Source organism: Strix uralensis, chromosome Z (assembly GCF_047716275.1).
Source record: "Strix uralensis isolate ZFMK-TIS-50842 chromosome Z, bStrUra1, whole genome shotgun sequence".
Taxonomy (NCBI): domain Eukaryota; kingdom Metazoa; phylum Chordata; class Aves; order Strigiformes; family Strigidae; genus Strix; species Strix uralensis.
Genome location: NC_134012.1, coordinates 6,745,963 through 6,753,848, shown reverse-complemented (window position 1 = coordinate 6,753,848; position 7,886 = coordinate 6,745,963). Strand labels below are relative to the sequence as shown.

General features: G+C 39.8%; 1 protein-coding gene across 2 annotated transcripts in view; it reads left to right on the top strand.

Annotated features, from left to right (window-relative positions):
- Positions 1-10: 10 nt before the first annotated feature.
- XRCC4 (X-ray repair cross complementing 4) overlaps positions 11-7,886 on the top strand; it is a 184,602-nt gene continuing 176,726 nt past the window's right edge. For both annotated transcript variants that reach the window (XM_074856532.1, XM_074856531.1), the window contains exon 1: positions 11-52. The gene's annotated coding sequence lies outside the window, so the exon portion shown is untranslated. The remainder of the gene's footprint in view (positions 53-7,886) is intronic.

Sequence of the window (7,886 nt, the reverse complement as noted above, 5' to 3'; positions counted from 1 at the left end):
GCGCGGCCTTTTCGCGCAGGCGGAAGCGGCGGGTGGCGGCGCGGAGGCGGAGGTAGGTCGGTCGCGGTGCCCCGCCCCCTTCGCCGTGAGGGGGGCGGCTGCCGGTGGGGCAGGGGCCGGCGAGACCGTCAGCTACTACCGGGCGAGCGGGCCCGTCCCCGTCCTCTTAGCTGACCCTGCGTCAGCCGCAGGCCCCTCGGAGCGGGCAGCGGGGCCCGGCCCGGTTAGGGTTAGGCGCTAGGCCCAGGGCAGCTCGGCCTTTCGGTCCTCGCCTGTTCGCCAAAAGTGGGGTGTTTTGGGTTTTCTTTTCGCTTGACTGGTGTGATTTTTTAATTCGGGCTGTCGGTTTTCATCGGGTGACGCCCGGGCCCCTGTGTCCCGCGGTTTCCCGCAGGGCAGGAGCGGGCCGGTTGTCGGAGAGAGGGGGCCCCTGGGCACGGCGTGGGGGGTGGCGGCCCCGTCCCCGGGGGGTGCTCTGCCCTCCGGACCCCGCGGGCGGAGACGCGGGTGCGAGCCGCTTGCTAGTGAAACGTAGAGAACTTAAAGAACGCCTTAACGAAGCTATCTTTTAATAAGTTGCTTTTTTTTGTAAAGTCAAGGTCCTGTTCTTCCTTAGGGAAAATCCCGACTGGCTTCCCTTCCGGAGGTCGTTGAAGAGAGCGAGTGGGGCGAGCAGAGCCTGGTCTTTCTGCTCCGGTCTGGTCTATATTTTTGCTCTTGTCCTGTATTCTCTCCATGTAGAGGTTTTCATCTTTCCTTTTCTGTACTTGCACTTATCAAGTCAAGTTGAAAATGCTTGAGTAAAGGTACTATACTTCCTGTTTGTGACTGCAGTATATTTTACTGTAACTAAAGGCACAAAATTATTAAAAGAGCTAAATGTTCTGCGTGGCTGGCCTCTTACACTTGCATATAAGAAAAACCTGTACAACTAATATCTGCAGTGACTCTTGCGTTTAGCGGGTGGTTTTCACAGTGCCTGCTCTACCATCAAGCCCTACAAAAAGGATAGGACTTCCATTTTGGCTTAGCCATGAAAAGAATGTGGCACTTGTTTTTTAAACCAGGAGATTATTATTTTTTTAAGGAAATACCTTTGATCCTGTGAGGGACATCAGTAACGTGAAGGCTACATGCATTTTGACCAGTTCTGTGGAAGAACTTAATCGTCATTATTTAGCATTTAGAGTGAGGTACCTAGGTATTGCTGTCACGACAAACTTCTGTTTTGAAGTTCTATGAACAATCTGTTCCTCCTTCTATAAGTACACTTTATCTTACAGAACTTGGAAAGCATTAACCCTTTCAAAGATGATGGCTTTGTTTTGAGGTCTCCATCATTCTGTATCTTTCAGCACTAGGGCCAAATTGTTTTTGCTTGTCGGTTGAGTGCGAAACAGGTTTTGCTTTTTCACTTGGTGAGGGGAAATGAATTTTTCATCCTACCAGAAGAAGTTGGGGTAACATTTGACATGATTCCAGAAGTTGCTGTAGGAGGCTGCAGGGTAATGACAGTATGTGTATAAAACATGTTTGTATAGTGGAATCAAGGCAATATTCTACTACAGGAAAGTACTCTAAAGCATCTGAAACAAACATACACAATCCACTCATAATGCTGTTAGTATTTTCTAAAGACTAACTTCATTTGCAGTAGTGAATTTGGTAACTACAATTTTGAATTGTCTGTAAAACTGTAGTTTCAGATTCATAATCACCAAATTGACTTCAAAGTTTTTCAACATAAGCAGATGTAGAATTTAAGTTGGGTTTTCCTGTATACCTAGTTTTTCTGTCCTGTGGATTTCAGACATTATATTGATTTTAGATTTGTTCTTATTTTTCTTGAGATTGTGTAAGTAGTAATTATGAAGGTTCATTAATTTGCAGATTTATCCATTGATTTAATAGGTATTCAGCAAGATGCGTGGTCATTTTTCATAATGTGTTCATACTTCTTATTCCTCTTTTGTTAGTGAATTACATTCAGTGGATCAATTTCTTTTATTCACATGCTGAAGTTTTGGATGAAGATTGGAATTCAATTAAAATGCAGAAAGACAGTTCTAAAAACAGCCTTATAATCTAGTATAACCTGATGTTAAAAGTGTTTGATTGATGTCACATTAAGGTAGATTTCTAAAGTGAAAGAAGCTATGATTATAACTGATGAACAGTTCAAACTCTCATGGTTACCATGACCCTAGATTTTAGAGGCAGTAATACTTTTGAACCTATTTATGTGTGTCTCAGATGGAAAAAGAAAGATGATATGGCTTTCCTTTTTGGTTTCACTTTTAGTTTCTCAATGTGGATTACTTATGAAATTGAAAAATTATTTCTGTAACTGCAGAGGAGACTGCAGCTGTCAGTTCTTGGTCGCACTGTAGTCAAGCCTGCTTCCAGGTGGTCGGCTAGCTTTCTCTAGGTCAGAAGTCTTGTTTGCAAACATGTCCTATAAAATAATTTTTATATACTGCTATCTACTTTGATAGATAAGCTCACGTATAAAATCCATCGCAGATTTTTGCAAAAATGCTTTTTGTTTACCCTAGCAATTTAATTTTCAAGTGAAGTTTCCAACAGTCTCAACTATTTGAAGAAAAATTTTCACTGATAACATGCTGTATGAAAATGCTTTCAGCTGCATGTTTTGCTCTTGTAGGGAAAAATGCCATTTGATCATTCATGATCTTGTGAGAGCCTTAGTGGCATCATTTAAAAGACAGCGTACCTAGCACGACAATGTCTTTTGGGTTGCATCTGTAATACACATAGGCTGTTGATTGAAACACAAGATTTCAGATGGTGGTACTCCAGTTTCCCTTATATTTTTTTCTCCTGATTAATGTATTGTCATGGAAATTGACAAGTGGCTGAGATAGCTGGGTTGGTGGTGTCTAGAGGAATTGACTGAATATGCACTCTGGTATGTTGAAATCTCAAATCAGAAGTTTAAAAAATTATACTGATCCTTGTAGCAATATTCAAATAGGTAAATAAAACCATATGACGAATACTGGTGTTCTGTGTTGCTGTTTTGTTTGGTTTTTTTTTTTAAAGGAGGCTTAATGGTATTGGCTGTGCTTCATAGTACATATGTATTAAGAAATGTTTTAGCAATGTGATTTGCCAGTGAAGAGATTGCATACTGTTGACTGTTCAAGCAGTAGAGCATACCAAGGAATGTGTGTATAATGAAAGGTAAAAAAGGTGGCTTCAGAGATAAAATTCTGGGTTGATTTCAAATGCAGGAGGAATTATAACAAAACAATGTCCATTGCACGTGGGAGGCTAATTATTTAGCTTTGCCTGTGTCTCTTAGCTTTTGTATGTAGTAGAAGGATTGGAGGAGATAGTTTAAAAATATCGCAGGTGGGTGACTGACATGACAGGTACATCTGTATAAAAATGTTTTTGTGCATAAGAAATGTGCATGTGTATATCTGAGGTAAAAAAAAATTGCAAATAAGATATAAATGCAGTTGGTTTTTTTGAGATATGCTAGTTTGAATGATTGGCAAAAGCTAATAATGCTCTTCTTTGGCTTTAACGTCATATCCACTTCTGTTGTTCCTAGTATCTTCCACTGGAAGCATGAATGCATAAAAACTTATTTGCATAGTTGCTACAGCTACAAATTCATTTAGCTCTCCCACTGGAATAAGGAGGCGGCGGAACATGAGGGATATGCATTATTCAGGCAAACGTAGTGAGTAGGTAGCATTCTGTATGCTGGCAGTGGTATTAGAACATGGCATTTTGTTTGCTAATACCGTTCTGCAAGAAAGCTATCTACATTTAGGTATGGCTCCTCTTTCTTCCTGTTTCCTGCCTCCCTCGGTTACCTGGCAAAAGTGCACACTGTATTCACTGTAGTAGGATAAACCACAATAGCTGTAAAACACTTGGAGGTTGCAGCTATTCCAAGCAAGAATTAATACTCGGTCCTCACATCAGAGGTGTTTGGGAGGAGGGCTTTAACCTAGTATTGTACCCATACATTTTATACAAAATTACTGTGTCAGGTGACATACAATCATGTTCATATAATGATGGGAATTCCTATACCTTAAAATTTCTGCTTTCCATGGCAGGTTTCATGTGAATTGCAGTCCTCTATCAGAATGATAAAACTCTGTGAATTGTGTAGGCTGTTTTATAGAGTTGATTAGAGTCTTGAAGGAGTGAATATGCCAGCTATTATGCTACACTTGATGTGAGACACACAGATACTGAGTTTATACTCTGGGGTGCCTTTGTTGGATCACATGATGGAGGCTACATTGTCCAGACTGCAGAGAGAAATCACTTGCCTATTACTTTAACAGTCAAAAATGTTGAGCATATATATGGAATGTTTAGAATGATTTGCTACATGAAGCTGTGGCATTACAGGGCACTTCAGGGTTATTTTGATTGATAGTGAAATGAGCAGAATAGCAGCATATTGGCTCTACAAGATGGTTCTAATGTATCGGTTGGTGAAATACATAAAACTAAACCAGGCGAGTTAGATTTTAAACACAAACACAAATTTTAAACACAAAGGTGTATAAAGGATTTTCAAAATTGCCTCAGCATTTGAATTCCATTGATTTCAAGCATTTATCTGGACTAAAACCAGTACATCTAACGTATTACTTATAACTTGCAAAACAAAGCTTTTCCATTAAGTATTATTTAAAAAGAAAAAAAAGAATCGCTGAAGTCATATACAACTGATGGGCTGATGCCAGGGTTACTGCACAACTTAGCAAGGCACTGCAGCTTGGTGTAAAAAAAGAAAAAATGGTGTCATGGCCTTGCTGTAGAAATAGTTACGCTGTACGTAACACTGGTGACCTTAGCCCTCTTCTGACATACACAATCCCAGTGCTGCTGCTCATGTCTTGGCTTGCCAGCAGGTTTGCAGTAATGCTGGATAGCTTACAGTGGTCTGTTTTGCCCAATAAACTTCCATTTCAGTATGGATGAGATAATTCAGATCGTTTATTATGCTGCATGTTGGCTTCACTATATGACATGTATACATGATTAAGAATGTGCGGAGCCTTACAGGGTCACTTGCTGTTTTGTCTCAATGCCTATTTCTGATGTCCTTGTTATCTTTCAGTGCCACTTGAAGATGAGAAATTTTAATCCTTACCTCTTGTCGCCTGGGGCTTAGCAGTAGGTGTAGAATGTTTTTAAGGGGCCATGTTAGAGCTCAGGAGCCCCAACTGAAAAAGCACTACACATCCTTGAAGAGTAGGTGGAATCGCCAGGAGTTTAGGGTGAGATTTTCAAGGTTTCAAACCGTTATTTATGTCTTCAAGGTTAATAGGATGCAGCTGTGATTTCTTCACTGTTATATTTGGCAAAAAGTGTGTAGTGCTTGCTGTTATTGTGGGGAACGTGTGAAATAATGTGCATACAGATTTAAGTTATTTTGTGAAGTTAATCCAGATCATAACAAATAATCAAAATTTAGAAAGCTATTGTAAAATACCAATGGTTCATGAAATGAAAATTTTTGCACCAAAAGAAGAGTTTGCTCTAGTTCCATCCCTGGTCCCTCTTCTGACTTGAGCTGTGTCTCTTTCCTGGGTTAAGAAACAGTGGCCTTCACCACCTACTGATTGTAATCAGGATGTCTTTGTGGATTTTAGTATTCTCCACCTCCTTTGTCTCTATACATGCGATGAAAAAAAGAAAGGGTGGCAAAAGGCTCCTGTGAATTTTAAGATTATTAGTGGAATTTAGTATCAGATAATGTAATAATAAGGACTGCTGTCCAAGATATGTGAAGATATAAAAGATTTACTGGATTATGTATGGTACCATGTTGTCACAAGCTAAAGCTAAGGAGAAATTTAGAAGAGAATTGCTAAACAAATTACTGTTTGCTAATCAGTCACAGTCAAATCTGATCAACATAAAGAATGTATCTTAAAGGAGAAGTTCCAGGCTGAAAAAATTTTCACTATGTGTGTGCCTAAGCAAGGGCCTCTGGCGTTACTGTCTTCTGAGGCATACTAGTGATTTCACAAATGAATTACTTGATTAAATAGTCCAAATTTCCAAAGTTTGGAAAACCGTTGAAATAGTTCTGCGTCTTGCTTTTCAAGCTTCTAAGTGAGTTTTGTGGAAAGGGGTGTCCTCCAACAGAGCAGATAGAGCAGAGATTGTAAAATAAATAGTAAAAAAGGGAGATTGATCTTATGTGATTTTAAGAGTGCAGAGACTGAGAACTTTTGTGTTCTTGACCTAGACATCAGCCAAATTTCTTGCTATCTTGGGATGGAAAAATTAATGCAATTAGAGGAAGACTGAGGCTATATATCCTATCACAGGCTGCATTTGTTTTTTAAAAAAATGATTCAGATGATTATGAAAGGGATTGTTTGTTTACAGGTCTACAAAAGGATCTTAGAGGCCACCCTTTTCAGCACAGTAGCTGGACAGGAAAGAGGGAGCATGGGGCTTTCCAAATGCTGTCAGCTGTGTCAAGCTTATGGTGAAAACTTCACAAAAACCTGAGGAGACATTTGTGTTGACTGAGCCAATGAGGGAAGCTTAGACGGTAGTTGGAGGCAGCAAACTGTATTGTGTGGGCTTATATTAAATTTCTCCAGCTGTGAAACTTAACATTAATTTACAGAGTACAGCACACAGTGGCCATGGGCATAACGGAGATTGGGCAGAAATGTTAATTTAAGTGAAAGCCAGGCATTGCTGTCGTAGAGGATAATTATTTTTGGAGATAAGAGACAAAGAACTAGCTGAAGCATTCTTGTGTGTGTCTTGGTAATAGACCTACTTGACTTACATTTCATAATCTCCTGAAGGCAATGTTAGAGAGAAGGTGGTTGGTTTTTTTTTCCCCCTCTGCCTTGGTCAGGAAAGTGTATAGATGAAAACTGTGTGTTTTATTTTATAATCTTTCCTTAACCTTGTCGGTTCCAGGGATTTGTTCTATTAACCTTAACCGTCCTAGAACTAGATGTTCTTTTTTTTTTTTTTTTTTCCCTCTTCTTTAAATAATGAGGTAGAGGAGGAATATTTTAGTATATACTGTTCATGTGAGGTTTGTGTTGTAATTTTGGTCCTTGATGATGCAAAAAAGTAAGCGTACTTGTAACACTGAAGAGGAGGAAGATACTGTATCTAAAATTCTACTGAAACTTTGTTGGAGCTGTGGGGAATTGACTTGTCTGCACAAAGGCCTGCGTTTTTTTTTTTTTTCTTGTGCTCATGTACCTGTGTTGTTTCAGAGTCGTTGTATTTGTTTGCTGTTTTATTTCAGATAGTGGTGTGCAACAGTGGTTGGTTTGGCTTCTGCAGTTGGGAACCAGAAAGCCCAGCAACATGAAGGTGAAGCATGACCCAACATGCAGTGAAGCCTAAGCTTAACTGAGAATTACTTTAAAAATATTTTTCCCTTTTTATTTTGTTTTGATTTCTGCTTCCACCACCACCCCCCCCCCCCCCCCCCCCCATTTTTTTTAATGTCATAAGGACTCATTTAACTTATCTGGGAAAGCAGGTACTTACAATCTTAACACTTTTGAGACCTCCACACTGATGCTCCACATATTTGCCTTGTACTGATTTACACTTTAAGATCTCAAAACTGTGTCGAACTGGTGCACTATCAAAGCACTTTTGTGCTGTATTTTCCAAATGAGTACCTAATTACCCTCTCAGTTCAAGTCCCGGTGGCGTTTTTCCACTAGTATGCCCCTGCTGTGTCCTCATATTAGTCTGCAAATTTCTTTTCACAGTGCAAGTTAACATTCTTTAGCAGTTGTGAGGGAAAACTAATATTGAAAAGTTGGCTTCCTTAAGTAGACCCCCTGCTTGGCATCAAGTATCTTGGGTAACGGTTTAATTTTTGAGAGTAG